The sequence below is a fragment of the Tyto alba genome, unplaced genomic scaffold (genome assembly GCF_018691265.1).
Source record: "Tyto alba isolate M040663 unplaced genomic scaffold, T.alba_DEE_v4.0 Super-Scaffold_13, whole genome shotgun sequence".
NCBI lineage: Eukaryota > Metazoa > Chordata > Aves > Strigiformes > Tytonidae > Tyto > Tyto alba.
Genome location: NW_024881275.1, coordinates 27477843 through 27495742, shown reverse-complemented (window position 1 = coordinate 27495742; position 17900 = coordinate 27477843). Strand labels below are relative to the sequence as shown.

At 36.6% G+C, this 17900-nt stretch overlaps 1 non-coding gene across 1 annotated transcript; it reads left to right on the top strand.

Moving 5' to 3' along the window:
• The first annotated feature begins 16694 nt into the window (after nt 1-16694).
• Nucleotides 16695-16800, top strand: LOC116964612. Its single transcript, XR_004408845.1, has one exon. It is a non-coding gene; the product is annotated as a U6 spliceosomal RNA (small nuclear RNA).
• Nucleotides 16801-17900: the final 1100 nt, after the last annotated feature.

Genomic DNA, 17900 nt, shown 5'->3' with positions numbered 1-17900 from the left:
TTTTTGCACCTTTATTTCCCTGAGAAGGACTATAAATCATTGTATTGTATTGCTGCTATTCAAGAAAGATGCTTTACTTTAAGGTATGTAATTTATCATAGAATGGTTGTTCATGCCTATCTGTCTCTCCTGGACCAAAGTAAATCAATACCGTAAACAAAAAGAGAAAATCAAGCAAAAAACAATACTAGATTAATTAGAATGATATTAAAGGGCTATCATATGCCACCTTTAACTCAAATTAGAGAACTGTTACTTCCTAACACAGCAATTCCTTCTTAAAACAGAAACCCATTCTTTAGTTTATTTTGGCAAATAAATTTGTTGATCATCATTTTTACTATTCAAAACAAAAAAGGCAAATTCAAAATGTAGCGATGGAACTAGGCTACTCTCTGATATCAAAAATGTTACATAAACTGGATATCTTTGTTATTTTTCTTTGCAAAAATATTTCACTTACTAGTGCTAGAGAAAAATCTCACTGACTTGCATTTATAGATTACAAGCTGTATGTGAGTTGAGAAGTATTTATTGACTACAGGAACATTTTTAAACTTTTTTCCTGGATATAAGTTCTACATGCATTCAAAATCTGTGTGGTGCACAAAGATAATGAAGGATACCTTAAAGGCCTACAATGACTGATAGGTGGGCAGATTGTGGAAGCTTCCTCTTCTCCCTATGATTAGTAATATACAGTTCAACTCCATCAAAGAAGAGGAAGTAAATATCATTACAAGTACCAGTTTATGAACAAGGTGCCTTCTAGGCAGTATTTGTCTCAGTCACTTAAGCATAAAATAAAGCCTGGACTTAATACAATCAAAGTTTTTAGATATGGTTACTCAAGTGTCATGAATCACAGATATACTGTATATCTTAGGGGATAGTCAGTAGGAACTGCCTATTTTAATCCTTTGTTTTGCAGACAAATATGTCCTTGAAGTTTCTGTTACTAATTCAATGATGCTGTCTAACTGACAATTAATTACATTTGCAGTGACACTTAGAAATGTTTTTTTCTTTGGGTGGACTAAGCAATGTATTCCTTTTGTGGTTCCTTTTGTAAAAGAAGAACGATACTGCAAATCAGTCAAATGTGTTCAGAGTAAAAATTCATGCTCACTGACACAGTGCTGCTGAACCATGTGTCATGATTTCAGACTTTTTTAGTGACTTCATATGCTTTTATTTTTCAACCTTAAAATAAAGACGACGAAGGAGCTGATTTTGAAAACCATTTTCTTTCTATTATTTTTCATATTAAAAACTATGCAAATAACTGTGGCTTAATTTCTAGTACATCAGTGTCTAATGGTAGGTTCTTTGTACAGATAGATTATTTTTGTAGTAATAATTCATAAAATTCAAGATGAATTGATAAAGATTGTAGCTCTGCTGCTAAAATCATCAGAAGAATTTACCATTATACTCTGTAATACAACGTAATAGAGCAAAAGGAAATATATTTTGGAGGTTTATTACTGAGTCCCTGTGGTACAACTATCAACATGGCTTTTGTAGGATAGAATTAAATTAAAATATCCCAATGCACTGCAGCAAAGTTGTGAAAGTTTTCTTAAAAAAATCTCCCTATATTTGGACTGAAGTATAGTCTAGTGCATTTGATCTTTGAATAGAACATATGAATGGATCTTTTTGTCTCAACTATAGTTTTCAGACACGGTATGTTTGAAAGTGTCCTGTTCTCAAGGAAACTTCATAAAACATGACTCAGTAGGAGTGGAGAGCAGTTTGTTCACTGACAGGTCCAGAAAAATTCTTACAGGAGGGTTTTTACAAGTTGGGGGGGGGTGGTGGGTGGGTGTGAGGGGGGAGGTGGTTATTACATACAGGTATGTGGAAGATTGAGGAATGGATGTTGAAAAGTCTGAGGAAAGCTGTTTCTTTCCTAAGAAACTCTGAAAGTATGTTTGGCTGTGCTCTGTTCTCTGCTATGGTATTTCTTGTTGATGTATAAAGAATCAAGAAAGAACCACAAGACCATATCTATCAAATTCAAATTTCTAAAGATAAATTCTGTATTTAGAAACCAGAATTACTTGGTTTTTTTTCACTGATTCCATAGCAATAGGAAAAATCAGGTTATTTATGTCTTTAAATATTGAGTGTATGTCTTTAAATATTGAGTGTATATTGTAAATATACACTTCAGATGTGCTCAAATTTGAACAGACAACCAGGATAAGGAACTTTTAAAGTAATTCTTCTGATTTCTGTGAGATCTTTTCTGAGAGAATTTGCTCTTTTAACTTCCACAAAAACCAACATCTTCCAAAAGAGAGGCAGCAAAACATGTAATAAATGCAGGTATCTCTGTGGATGCATGAATATTCACTTCCTTCTGAAAAGTGAGATAAGTGAGATATTCACTGTGTCCTTCTCTTCTGACATCCAGGAGGTCTCATGTAATCCCTTGTCTCTATGCATTGTCCCAGCAAAGAATAAACTTATTTGTATCCCTGATTTCAGAACTATTTTACAAGCTTAAGTCACAGAAATGCATAGCTATCAAGTTATGGTCAACCACATAGTTGGTAGAAAAATCAAAAGGTGTCCTCAATCTTGCTATGTCATGTGCACAAAAAGAGAAGGACTCAGTTTAAGTTAGACATTATGAAATAGATGGATAGTATGTGTTACAATCTTCCTCTAGGCTCCATTTTTGATGGCAGTATATGTGCATCAAGAAAATGCATTATCCCACTAAAAATTTTGAAATTAATCCACTTTGGACACAGCTGTTCTAGTATCAGATTATAAAGTGTTTTTTGGTGCTGATTTCATCCAGAAACTCAACTTTGAGATGGGTAACATTAGGTCATAAGAATGTCACCCTGAGTTTTCTGGAGCTTATGTGTTTCAAGACCTCACTATGCAAAGCACCCCTATAACAATGTTCCATTATGTTGTTATTTCTTTACTTTTCTTTAGTTGTGCTAGGTGCTTCCCTACTGCATCTGAAAACTCAGTCCTACAAGCTGTCCTAAATTCTCTAATTTATTAAGAATTTATTGAACCAAGAAGTAATCTTTTTTGCAGGATATGTTATTTACCATCCATTTGCTATTGTCCATGTAACAAATATTGTCATGACTTTGGGAGTGTGTAAGGAATATATATTTAAAGGAGTGCACTATCCAAATCCCATTAATGCCAATAGGAACCATACTGCTAAATGTCCACATACTTTTTTGGAAAAGAATAGCTGATTATCTAATGCTGTACTCTCTCATTCAGGCTGAGGAACTTTGGTGCTGAGAATGTCATTCAAAAAATGTATGGATCTGTACACCATTAAGTCCACACATCAGGCCTGTCGTAAACTGGTTCTGAAAACAAATAGGCAACAGGTATTATGTGAGCAAGAAGCAAACATATGTTATTCTTTGCTTTGAAAGCACAAAAAATGTCAAACACATTTTGCTTTTTCACCATGTCTTTATGTGTTCAGTGTAAACTTAATAGAAATATTATCTGACAAATGTATTGGACAGCCCTGAGGATGGGCAAGGATTATTATTACAGCTCTCCAGATGGAGAAACAAAAGCAGAAAAGTTAAATGAGTTGCTGAGAGCTTCCTAGCACATCATTATTAGAGAAAGGATTAGGAAGCACTGCCTCCCAACAGTCACTTTCTGCTCATTTCTCCAAGTCTGATCATTCCTCATTTATGATTTTAAAATAATATGGTCCATCCTCATAGAGACTTACTTGTAAGTATGATATTTCTGTTTAGCAGCTCCATCTTTCTCTGCGAATCAGTCCAGAAGATCTTTCAGCTGTGAGTATTCATCTGGGAATGAAATACTAAGGAAAAACAGGTATTGGCTGCTTTTAAAACAAACCATAAAATGCAGTGACCCAGGAGATAGTCACTGACAGAGGTGAATATACCATATTCATTATATTAGCAATTTAAAGCAAAAATTTAGTTCTTAATGAGATTCTTCAGTACAAAAAGGAAAAAAAAAAAAGTCTGTGTGATATATACCTTATAGTCTGCAAGCATGCTTGTAGTAGTTATCTGTAAGAGGTTTTGTCAAACCTAGCTACTATTTCTTTCTCTTTGTCCTTCAGTTGACCTTAGAATTCCATTATGGAAAATAAATATCCGTCACAACATTTCTTATACACCTACAAGTTTAGCTGAAACTTATGGATATCTTCCTTCCACCCTCTGTGTCATTTTAGAAGGATAAATCATCAATGCTGTGCTTAAACTATGACACAGTTAAAGAACGTACATCAAAAGACCTGAATTAGAAAATAATTGAATATGAAATTTCATGAAAATTGATCTTATAAAAATACTACAACACAACAACTGTTCTGAAAAGTAAAATATCTTTTAGCATCTTTCCTTCTGTTCTTGAAGATAATTTCAGGAATTAGAGGAAAAGTTTCAGTCTATAGTTATATGTGAGTATTTGTGTGCATATAATTCTATGTTCATACTAGTAGATAAATGAAACGCTGAGCTTGAAATGTGATTGTTGCTGGTAAACGCCATCATACATGGAATATTAACGTACGGTACTGTGCATTTTCTTTGAATTTCACTCAGCTGTTTACTCATCCGTGGTGATTTTGAGTTGTGACAGAAGGACCCATTTCCTAATGATGACAGTCTCTCTGGATAGCTAACAAAGACATGGGAACGTATGTGGTGCTGAAGTCTTTGGTGAAATCAAAAAGCAGAGGGGAGAAGGATATGAAATAACAGTAAGTATGATTTATTCATCTAGGAATTAAAAACACACTTCCCCCAAACTTATGTTTTTTATGTAAACAGAATGGGAAGATATAAGGAAAATATTGAATGGTTTATGGACCCAGAGGAAAAATAGGATGTTCTGTCTACAACTTTACGTGGATATTCTTATTACATTTAGAGACAGTGAGAAGCTTTGAGGAACTCCAGAAACATGCTAGCAGGCTCCAACCTTTAGGAGATGATATCCTTCATAACTCCACTGATGGATCTCACAATCACTCAGGTGTTGTTAGAGGATGTAAAAATACTGGGAAGTACAGCATAGGTACATGAGATTTATATTACCTCCAGACATTTAAAATATAGATATTTACATCAGAACTGGTTTTCTAGATTAATTTTCACCTAAGTGAAGGAGACCAATTTACTACCAGGTATCTAGATACTGACAAAGGTATTTCGATATTTGGATATGGATCAAACAAGTGATACATGTAAAAATTTTGAAAGGAAAACTGAAAGTAAGACTTCCCCTCCTTCTCATCTCCTCTCAGCTGAGATGTTGTATCAGGACTCAAACCCATTTATAAGTTTTAGAATTTTATTCAAAGTAGAAATGTAGATCAAATAATTTCATATTGATTTTAAAAATTCCAAAGAAATAATCAGCGGTGTCAATGGCAATAACATTACCACTGTCAAGCAATATGTCTCCATGTTTTTTACAGGGTCACTCAACAGCATCATTACCACTAATGTCTTCAGCCGTGATGACTTCTCTGATTACCTCCCCTGGTACATTGTCCTATCCTCCAATTACGCTCACTTTTCCTGATTAATTTGGGACTGAACAGCATGAGTTTACATTTCCAGTGAATTGTATCCATTGGAGAATAGCCATGTGGTTATTGTGAACAGACAGAATGTAATACTACCAATGCATTCCTGTTTATTAAGACATCCCCCTTGCAGGAGAAACATGCTTTATTTATTTTTTTTTCCCACACTGATATACGACAAAAATATTTTAACTAAAACTCAAAATATGTTATGAAAAACTTGGCATGATAACTTCAGGTGCTGTACAAAGACAAGGTTTTCCCTTGACTATGACATGTACTGCTTGAGAACATATTATACCTGCATGCCCTTAATTACTCGTATTATTACTTTATGAAGAAGTGTGATATCAGAATCAAAATACACAATCCTAGTTGTTATGCACATATCTATGGTCCATGATGCACAAAGTTTATGTAAACATCTGCATAACCTAATGATTATATTCTTTTCTGCCACACCAAATACTAAGTCTCCCCTCCCAACCCAAAACCAGATGCTTTATCTGTTTTTGAGGGAACTGAAATGTTTTAAAATGTATTTCATTTTTTGTAAGTTCTTAGTTTGCTCTTATGTTCATTAAACCTTTCCCACTGTGACTAAAATTTAAATGAGGTCAAGTCAAAGATGTCTGAGTTTTCATCAAAACACCATTCAAATATGATTTTTTCACATGTAAAATTGTTTATTAATTTTTAGAATACTCTCCATTTCTGTGATTCATTCAGAATAGAGTTTATATAAGTTCCTGGACAGACTATTTCAAGGGACTAGACGGTATCTGTAAGGTGTCTGACACCACAGGTGTTCAACCACGGCATGACTAACTCCAGAGTAACATGAGATCCCTTATGCCTTCAGCTATTGTTTGTTATTTTGAGGAATGGTTTTCAACATAAAAAGAAGATAAAGCACCTTGTTTTGCCAATTGATGGGATTAACACAAAGGACACAGACACCAAGATAAATATCCTGGGTTGAGTGAGTGGTGGAGTTTTTTTGGTGGTAGGGGAGGGGGCTATCGGGGCGGACCCCTGTGAGAACCTTCTCAAAGCTCCCCCAGCTCCAAGTCAGCTCAACCTCTGTTTGGAAAATCGAGCCAATCAGCTGCACCTCTGTGATAACGTATTTAAGAAGGGACGTGGTGACGGGCAGTCGGACTTGTGAGGAGGAGTTTCTGCAGCTGCATGAACACCAAGGTCAGTGGAGGAATGGAGGAAGAAAGGAGGAGGGAGGTGTGCCGGAGCAGAGACCCCCCTGTATCCTGTGGTGAGATGGCAGGGCAGCCCCCCCCGCCACTCATGAAGATCTACGGTGGAGCAGACATTGATTTATGGCCTGTGGCTTCTGCTTTGTATAATCAAGGTGCTGTGCCCGAAGAAGGCCGGGGTCTTGTGGGAAAAGGTAGCCCCGCTGCTGTAATTCAGTGCTGGGAGGATTGCAGCATGCAGGGGTGTCCCACGCCAGAGCAGCTTGGGAAGGGCTGCAGCCATGGGAGGGAGTCCAGTCGGAGAAAGTTAGTGACCCATGACGGAGCAGTGTGGGGAACGCTGTGGCCCATGGGAGGAACTCATGTAAGAGAAAGTTTGTGGAGGACTGTCTTCTGTGAGAGAAGGACCACAATGGAGCAGGGGAACAAGTTCCAGGAGTTCCTCCCACTGAAGATGAAGGAAGTGGCAGCACTGACTGCACCCCCCATTCCCTGCCCCTGTGCCACTGAGGGGAGCAGGTAGAGATATGGGGAGCAGAGCTGAGCCCAGGAAGAAGGAAAGGGTGGGAGGGAAGGTGTTCTCAAGATGTGTCAATGTTTCTCACTGTCCTACTCTGTTATGTGTTGTTTGTGTCTGTAATAAATGTATGTTCTTTTTTTTTTTTCTTCCCCTAACGAATCTGCCTTTTGCTCGTGCCCATAAAGGACGATTTTTTCCCCATTCCAGTCCTATCTCGAACCCCAAGCCTGGCTCTCTGTCCCTTCTTATTGCTGGAAGAGAAGGGAGAGAGGGTGGCTGCATGGTGGTTGGCTGCCGAGCAGGCTCAAGCCATGACACAAAAGAAATAGGCTTATTTTACTTTAGTTTAAAGCAGCAGACAGAATAAGCAAGGTAATGCACCTAGGCATTACTACATAAAGCTAGCTATATTGATCAGGAAAGATACATCACCAATTGCTCTCATACTTTGCCATCATCCAGATCCGTGCATCAGCTGGGGAGCCCCGTCACAGCGAAGGGTCGGAGAGCCTTTCCCGGCAATTGGTAAGTCCTACGCTGGGCGTCCGCTCGTAGGTGAGGTCTCCGTCTGTGCTGTGAGAGGGTCTGGCTTTTATACAGTTTGACAAACAAATCTATAAATCTATATGACAAAATGCACAGGAGATATCTGATAGATTGACTTTCCTCACTCAGGTGTGTTCGGATCTGCCCAGGATCCAGGCACATCTGAGGAATTTCTGTTTTTCTTTACATTTGGGATTTATAGTTACTTCCTGTTGTTTACTTACAGTTTTCAGGGATTGTTCCCATGGTTGCATTTCATGCTGATAAGATGCTGTTTGCTTCATGCTGATTAAGATGGTGGTTGCTTCATGCTGCTGATAAGATGCTGGTAGCTGGTTGGGGGCTTCACTCAGAAGTCAACTTTGGTTTGAGACCTATAGTTTGGGCCTTTTTTTATTTCACACCTCTACACAATTTTTGTATTGTAAATCTCTATAGGACTGAAGAGAAAATAATATGTTTTATACTATACTTTTCCCCCTAAAGTTTCATTGTGGTAATATTAGTATTCTCCAGGTATTTTGGACACTTGTGGCAAGGTTGGATGACTTTCTGCAGGTTATGAGTGAGGATGAGTTTGCACAGTATTATTAATTAAAGGTGTATAATACAAATTATGCAAAATTACATTCAAAAGTCATTTTTTTGCAAGATTACTGTTGTCAAATCAAGTAAAAGGATAACTCTTGTATGATGTTACTTCTAAGTTCCCTCAAAACTAAAGCACTTTAGTTCTGCTTATCAATTTTAAAGATAAATCAGTAAGTGAAACCTGAAAGTATTTTTTTTTAATCCAAACATACAAAAAAAAAAAAAAACACATGCAGAAATATCTATTTTAACATATAACTATTATTATCTATTTAATTTCCTATGAACTCTAGTTATTTCTAAAGTATATAGTAAAACTGGGTTTCTTCAAGGTGCAAACAAAACCTGTCAGAACTAAAACTATGATTTGGTTTTCCTAATCAGTTAGGAAGAAGTTAGGTATGTAATCCTCTTCCAGGCTCTTCATATTTAATCAAGAAACAAAATTCTCAGGAGGTTGTCACCACAGTTTTTAAAATGCTTATGTTGGTCTGTATTCTGCATTTATTCATCTTACTCCACTGACTACAAAAAAAAAAAAAAAAAAAGCTCAGAGAACTAGGTTGGACTACACATCCAATTTACAGATGTCTAGCAGCAAGGAGGAAGGACAGACTCACTCGAGTCTGATGTGTATGGCGTGCCTTTCCTCCAATGTGAGTGGAATTTTGGTAAAGCCCTCATCTTACACAGGCACTCAGAATGATGCTTGTCTCAATCAGTCAATGATTCAGTCTGAATCAATACACCACTGGCCCCCTGCACTCTGCTGAATTTCTTTTGCAGTGGTGATTTAGCATTTTATTCAATTATCTCATGCTTAGCACACCAGAGTTTTTATGAGTTATATTTTCTTGTATCACTGCAGTTTCTCATGAAGGAAAGAAATGTCTTGATGCTTTTATATATTATCAATCAAACAGGTGGGGAAAAATGGAATCCACACACCAATCATGACTTAACAAAACTCTAATCTTCAGAGGCAGTGTATTTACTCACTCACCTGAATGGTAAACTCCAAAAGCAGCAATTCTAAGGAGTTTTGTAAGCCACTGTGCTCACAGTTCAAAATCCTCTTGGCATAAAATAAAGACAAAAGGGAAAACTCTTGTCTTCTCCAGAATTACAGCAATATAATAATGAAAGACTTTAACAGGATTAAGACAGAGGTGTCATGAAATCTGTAATTTACATGACTTTTGAACCTTTAATTTTTGTAAAACCCTTTATAATATGGTAAAGTTCCTGTGTAATGTCACTGCTGTCTCATAGATGTGCGGCCCTGGAACAGTGAAAGGTGATACATACTTTTTATTTCATCTGGGTAAAATTAAATTTGTAATCTTATTTCATAAATAGTCTTGAGTTGAAGATGTATGCTGGGGCTATGTGAGTGCAAGTATCTGTCTTATCTTTTTTGAGTATTTTCTCTGAATTGTAAGTTTGAAAAAGACTTCAAATGTATCAAGTTTCTAATTCAAATTCCATTCTATCCTAATGCATGAGATATTGAACAAAAAGCATGCTGAAGACTGGTGCAACCACTCTACAGTCTGAGCAAAATGTAACGTGGATGAGATGTAGTACAGAGGAAGAGATGACCTACCAAAGGTTATACAATAGGATATATAGCAGCACACATAAATATACAAAACTAAGGTTATTAATAAAACCTTCTGATTTCTAATATACTCTTTTATAAATCTGATTATGGTAGTTTGGGGGAGATGAGAGGTGATTGGAATTTTTTTAGATTATTTTACACATCTCTTTAGGGGTCTACATATTCATAAATATTTGGCATTCACCATGAAGTATCATCTAACCCAAAATGTTGCTGAAAATACCTCCTTTTCTCCTCCATGCAAAACTTGCACATCCCTTATATTTATCCCATGTCTATGAAGGAGGAAAGTGTATAAAGTCATCTTGCCTATATGTTTGAGACTACTCTTGGTTTTGTTGGTTAATTTCAACCAAATTTGCCAGAGATTCTCACAAGCATCATGATACTCTAAAGTTTGTGAAAACAGGAATGTAGGTGGCAGGAAGACTCAAATTAGTGCTGTCATTGAGCAACAAATGAAGCATAATCTCAGATGTATTATTCAGCACTAGGGAAACCTTAGAAGAAAAAGATCCCAGAGTACAATCATAGGAAGAGCTTTGACCAGAATTTGTACTTTTTCAGACACGGGGTTGATGAAACTGTGAGACATAAGGGTGGAGGAAAAAGCTCTTCATAACTTGTTAGTCACATAAAATTATTTGTGTTTTGTTTGGTTGTATTTTATTGTATTTTATTTTATTGTATTTTATTGTATTTTATTGTATTTTATTTTATTTTATATTTTATTTTATTTTATTAATTTTAAACCTTCTGTAATTTTTATTCTAAATAAATAGTGGTCAACTTTTACCTTTGCTGCTGATTATTATGGCTTGGCTCATAATCTAAAATGACTACCTGAAATGCTTCAAGTTAATATAACTGTAAAATTTAGCAGTGGGAGATGTCCGGTGTAATGAACATGTGGTAATAAATGGTCTGATAATCTGAATACAGCTGAGAACAATTTCAGTGTCATGTTGCAATGCCATATGCTCAACTAAGAATAGATAGACCTTTAGTAGTTTACAGCTATGAGGAACAGGCAGGCAGCACTACAGTTTCTTTTCAGAAATCTTATACAAGACACAGCTGGATAAAACTCTTACTTTGTTATGAAAAATAATTTTGAGGCTAGTGAGATCAGAACCTCTGTCTGTCTGTAACTGATTAAGGGAAAATGTTTCCTCATCTGAAAGAAATACTGAATTGAGACTGCATGGAATATATAATTTAATCTATTAGTGGCCCAATTTAGGTATGTTAATTTCTTTTTGGTGTCAACAGTGATAGAACTAGTTCCACAATTTTCAGAATAACTGTCTTTTCAAGGTGTAAACACCTCTTTTTTTTTTTTTTTTTTTTTTCTTTTTTATCAATTCCAGACATATTTGACCTCTTCAGATGTTTTCAAGAGTAGTTCTGAAAATACTGAGTTAATCTTTCCAGTTTTCCTGTAATGCCATGAAGTGCTTCAAAGGCGACAATATTTAGACACAGAATAAGGTACTATAGCCTTCTATTATAGTCATTTCTGTTTGGGTGTTCCACTTTCCACTTTTATTGTCTCTTGGAAGGTTTTAATTGCACAGTGAATATTATTGCTAACAATGCATAAGTAATTTGCCTTGTATGAGGTCTTTCTTTTCAAGAAAATATATTTATGAAAACTGATGATGGGGCAAAAGAAACATAATTTCTCTCTGTGAAAACACACACATTCAAATGAAAAACCTGAACGCCACCTCAACTAAGATTAATTCTTACTACAGCACTTCACTTATGTCCTGGTTCAGGCTAGAATAGAGTTCCTGTTGGTTTGGCAGCGGGAGGAGTGCTGCAGCACCCTGAGACCCCAGGGGCTCCTCAGGTCCCAGTGCCCTCACCTGTGTGTGTGTGTGTGGGGGGGGCCAAGCACAGCTGGAGGGCTGGGCCCGGATTGGCTGATAGTCCATGTCATGTGACATTGTGCTCACTATATAAAGGCAGGAGTGGGCTGGGAGGGGCTCTTGCTTCTGGGAGTGTGGCTGTGGGGCCTTTGTGTTTGGGATCACCAGCTGGGAGCAGGTGGGTGTCAGTCGGTGGGTGGTGAGCAGCTGTATTGTACATTACCTACTGATTTTGCTGTCAGTGTATTATTCTGTCACTGTTATTAAACTGTTTTTATCTCAACCTGTAAGTCTCCCTTTGTCCCTCCGATTCCCGCCCCATTCCCAAGTGAGGGGAGTGTGGGTGAATGACTTCAGGGTGTTTAGCTGCTGAGCAGGTTCAAACCACAACAACTTATTTTCACTAGTTGATTTATTTGGAATAAAATTTTACATCTATCTGATATTCCAATTTGATGTAGATAGATTGTTGAAAAACTTTATTCCTAACAATGGATGTCCAGTAATATTAGACCTTTATAATCTTATTATTTTGTTTTTCCCTTTTTTAAAAACTGATAAGCTAATAGGTCATTTTTATTGGAGGGCTGAGTACTCACAAATTCACTTCCTGCAGTTGGAATTCTGTTTCATAATGCTGAAAATCTCGAGCAACTTTTCAACATATCTTTCTGTTGTTTAACTTTTACAGTTTAGATTCTGACTTAAAAAGAATCAGCACACAATTCAGTGATATGTCCACACTTAGCCCCTAAGATTATTCTAAAAGATAAGAAATACAGATATCTTATTTTTTTCCTGTTCCCTTTGATACATTTCCTTGTCTCCCTGAAGCTACCTCCATGCATACAGAAGGAAAAAAGAACTAAAACCAAACAACACTTTCAGAATCTACTATGTATCCAGTGACATAATCTGAAACATAACCTGGTTGGTATTGCCTCTGCCAGCCTTGACACTTAACATTCTTTGCTGTTTCCTGGAACATCTTTGGCACTATTTTAAGGCAAGTCACTCATTGTCATAATCTTAAATTGTGAGCTGTAATAAAGTGCACCCTACTCAGCAGATTTTTTTAGTCTGGCTTTTTAACGCAAGTATAATGGGCAAACAGATCACTGCATCTCTAGCTCCTGGCATATGGCATCCAGGAGAACAAATCAGCCCAACAGTTTAACCATGTAATAGATTGAGAAGCAACTTTAGAACTGTAAAACAAAATTGCTTAAGGAGTCTGCCAAAGCACCAGATGCTGCTGTTGGAATAAATATTTCCCAGTGTTTAGCATCTGGGCTCTGAAGTTGCAAGCAAAATATGAGAAAAAATTGCTAGGCATTATCTACTATTTTTGTTTGTGTAGGTTTCTTTCAGTGTGTGATTGTTATTATTTTCATTACTATTATTGCCACTAAAGTTGCTGTTCTTTCTGTATATTTGAAACTGTTTTCTATTAGTTGCATTTCATAATAAAATATATTTACATTGAAATTGTTCTTCAGAACAACAATCCATTTAATCTAGTATTTTACCTCTGATAAAGACCAGAAATGTGACCAACAGTGTGCAAAAATTATCTAAGATATAGTTAGATGAGTAAAGAATATTCCTGACGTAGGTATAAAGAATCTTTATTAGGTACCAGCAGAACAAAATAGCACAAAGATGAAAAGAAAAAAGTTAACACAAAGCTAGCAAGTGTACATGAAAATTGGCTTTGTATTGGGAACAGCACATTTGCCTATATCATGGCAATTCCATGCCATACATATATCATAGGCATATCTGTAACATTGCAAGCATAAAAGTCGTATATCCTTAATAGATTCCTGCAATGTCTAATTTTCTAACAAGTTGTTTAAATAGAACAACAAGTTTTTATCCATTAAAGTACTTAATTTTATAGGGAAACACAAGAATCCTGGGCCTTAATTATATTTTGTGGCAACAAATTTCATAAGTTTATTTATTATATGCTTAGTGAAATATAGAATGTATTTGACTGATGAAAATGAGCAAGTAGCCAAGTTTATTTTAGGATGGAGCCTCAATCTTTTCATATATCTTTTTAATTACAGAAACAAATAGGTCATGCTTTTACATCTACTGGGACAAATTCTGTGCTCAGATGCAAGTAAAAAAAAAAGGTGTTATTTTTTCCACTACCTTCCACTACTAATTGTGCTCTTTATGGAATCTGGGAGCTAATACTGCTATTGTCATGGTTAACACCAGTATGTTAAAAATAAAATGTCCTGATGAAAACTACTGTATTTATAAAACAGATTTGGAATAATCTGATTTATCTTCTGCCTTATGGCATTTTGAATTCCAAGTATCTTCATTGATTTCAGCTGAATGAAGAATAGAAGCTAACCTATTTATTAGATTTATATTATTCCTTTAAAAACATGATGCATTAAGAGATGTCATGATTAATTTCTATGGATCAAACCAATATCCTTATTCATCAAAATTCTGGTACCTTACTGTAACATTGTAAGGCATTATGGCAGATGCCGTCCAACTGCTTTGCAGCTGCATGACTGATGCTATCATTTTTGGTTGATGTCTTTGACACTATGGCATTCAAAACAGAGCAAAACATCATATGTTTTTGAGAGATGATGAATATAAACTTACAATGTGAGAAGCTGTTATGTGAAAGAGCTGAAAATCTGCAGTAACCATCAGGATGTCCTTCACTGAAGGAAAGGAGACACAGAATTTTAGGATGTACAGGAAATAAAAGAGAAAAGTGACATTTCTAGTTTAGGATACTTTAAGGAAAACAGCTTCTTTCTCATTCTTCGACAACACATAAAACTAGTTTTTGGAGTTCTTTCACAAAAACATATTTTCACTGTTCTATATACATATGGTGTGCTTATCTCAGGGCAGGACTGAGGGACAGCTGGCCATAAGCCAGTTCATCGGTTCAGCTAGGGAGCAGTCTTTCAGAGAATTAATAAAAATGAACACTGAATGAGTACCATGGTCACCCCAGATCAATATGGGAGAATGTTGATGGGATCATGCTGGGCTTATAAATAAGAAATGCTTAAGTTAAGAGCAAGATATGAGCTAGTCTGTGTGCTACTCTTCTGTAGTCACGAGGTGACCTCCTGGTGTTTTAAAGAACCATTTTTTGAATCATGTAGGTAGGTTTTGCATACAGTAAGACAGTGGAAGAAAGCTAGCAGATGTAACATGACCTGGACAGAAATGCATCTGAACTATTAGCATTAGTCTAACATAAGTAAACAAAGGTGTCTGGAAAAATACTAAATTGGAAAAATACTATAGAAGATCATTATTAATTAACAATATTTTTCATGACTGTTAATTTTCTTCATTGTTTTTGGCCCTTAGAGGAAAATATAAGAACTATTGTGAGCACATATATAATTTTGCTTGGAGGTGGAATCATGAAGAGTATTAATTTCCCTGAAACACAAAATTCAGGGATAGAAAATAAACAGTTGTAAGGAAACAGAATAAGGCTGTCAAAAAGCTGATGTATTTAGCAAGAAAGAAAATAACTCAAGTAACAGAGGGAAGAAATAGAGACATGTTGCTGCTGTTACTGAAGAAATGTTGTATGCTTCAAAGCCTTTGGTAGTTGATATACAAAGTCTTTACTGATTTTAACAAGTTTTCATTTCAGGCAATGAATGTAGGTGAAGGAGTATTAAGGGTCAGAGCAACTGTAGCAGGAAATGTATTAGCAGTAGTGGCAGCTGTTTTTAGTACTGCACTTGTGTTTGAAGACAGCCAACAGAAACAGACGGTAATTCCCCTAGCTGTCCTGTGAACATAAAGCTATTTCTCTCTACCACAGCAAGAATCAGCTGTGAGATGCCATCTCTTTCTTCAGTTAGTTGGAAGCAAATAAAATCTTACTACAAGAACACTATAAATTGCTCAATAAAATCAAAAGAATTGATGGTTCTTGATTACATGGGTGTACTACAGTGGAATAGAACTGGGAGCAACTTCCAGCAACCCTCCACTCTGCATCTGTTTGATAAGGTGAGTGAAACTATTGGCACTGTAAAGAGAAAGTGGACTTGTCTTATTTGTAGAAGACAGGAGCAACAAAAGAAAACTGTGGCTAAAGAAATTTAATCAGAAACAATAGAAAGTAGTAAGTAGCCATGCTTAGTATGAATCATTTTACATGGCTAATTTTCTTTAATATTTTTTAACTTGAGTGTTTTTTTTGAGACTTCATGTGTTTTTTTGACTGTTAATTATGTGGCAGACAGTAACATTGTAAGACTCCTTACGTAGTTTGTAAAAAGAATGTAGCTATACTTTTTATCAACTTCCCTTGGTTCTGGCCTTGAAAATGATACTAAGCAAATTCAGAATGAGATATAAATTAAGAATGATCAAAACTGTAAAATTGACATAGAAGAATAACCACTTCAGATGAAAACAACTCAATTTTGGACTCCAAACCTCAACTTTTCTATTAGCCTACTCAAAACGACAGCTTTGTGATGCATCTGTGGTGAAGACAATTTTCTGTAATGTGGTCATGTCTTCCTCAGGCTCTGTAACTTATTATTGTTTCATTATGCTCTGCAGTGGTCTAATACTGAGCAATTGCAATGCAATGCAACTGAAATGAAATTACAATACATTATAACAATGTACCATTGAAGAAGTTTGTTACCAGCACATTATGTAATGCAAAATGTTGATCTTCCCTCCCCGTATTCAAAGAAGGAGAAAACACAAATTCAGATTGGTCACTGTATTTTTATACTAAAATTGGAATGATACAGAGAAGATTACCATGGCCCCTGCACAAGGATGACACACAAATTCGTGAAGCGTTCCATATTTAAAATTTTTTGGCGGGTGTAGTTACTAACCCATTCCAGTAGGTGCCCCACAACTCCCAGGACCGAAGATTTTATCATTCCATAAATTAGAGTTACATAATACAGCAAGGCAAAAATCTTAATCCAATTCCCACAGGTAATAAGCAGCAGGATGGGGACTACGTATGGTAAGTAATGTGATGTATAACACAACTGCAGCAACAAAACCCACTATTTTAGGAGCCAAGTAAATGACATTATAACAGGATGGGCAGTCGGCATTATAACAAACTTGATAATACACACAGATCAAATCTGTTATTATCTCAACCCTTCGTGCCCCACTTTGGGCACCAAAAAGGACTGTTGTGGTTTGAGCCTACTCAGCAGCTAAGTGCCCCGCAGTCACTCACCCACCCTCCCCCCACTTGGGAATGGGGAGGGAATCGGAGGGACAAAGGGAGACTTACAGGTTGAGATAGAAACAGTTTAATAACAGTTACAGAATAATACACTGACAGCAAAATCAGTAGGTAATGTACAATACAGCTGCTCACCACCCACCGACTGACACCCACCTGCTCCCAGCTGGTGATCCCAAACACAAAGGCCCCACAGCCATACTCCCAGAAGCAAGAGCCCCTCCCAGCCCACTCCTGCCTTTATATAGTGAGCACAATGTCACATGACATGGACTATCAGCCAATCCGGGCCCAGCCCTCCAGCTGTGCTTGGCCCCCCCCCCCCACACACACACAGGTGAGGGCACTGGGACCTTTGGAGCCCCTGGGGTCTCAGGGTGCTGCAGCACTCCTCCAGCTACTAAAATGAACAGGAACGCTATTCCAGCCTGAACCAGGACACACTGGCAAAACAAAATTCTGGTTAAATAAAAAATGTTTAATTTCAAATAAATTAGAAGCTGGTGAATATACGCTTGCTGAATTAGACCTGATATTACCAATAATCACAGCAATTCAGTCTGTCTTAGTTGACTTAATTTAACATATTCCACAGTAGGCTTTGTTAACTAAGATTCCTTGTGATGGATAGTATAGACAACTTTAATCTCGATGACACTGTAGTATTCCAGCTGCCCATACCCAGGAAGCATCCTGGTGCTG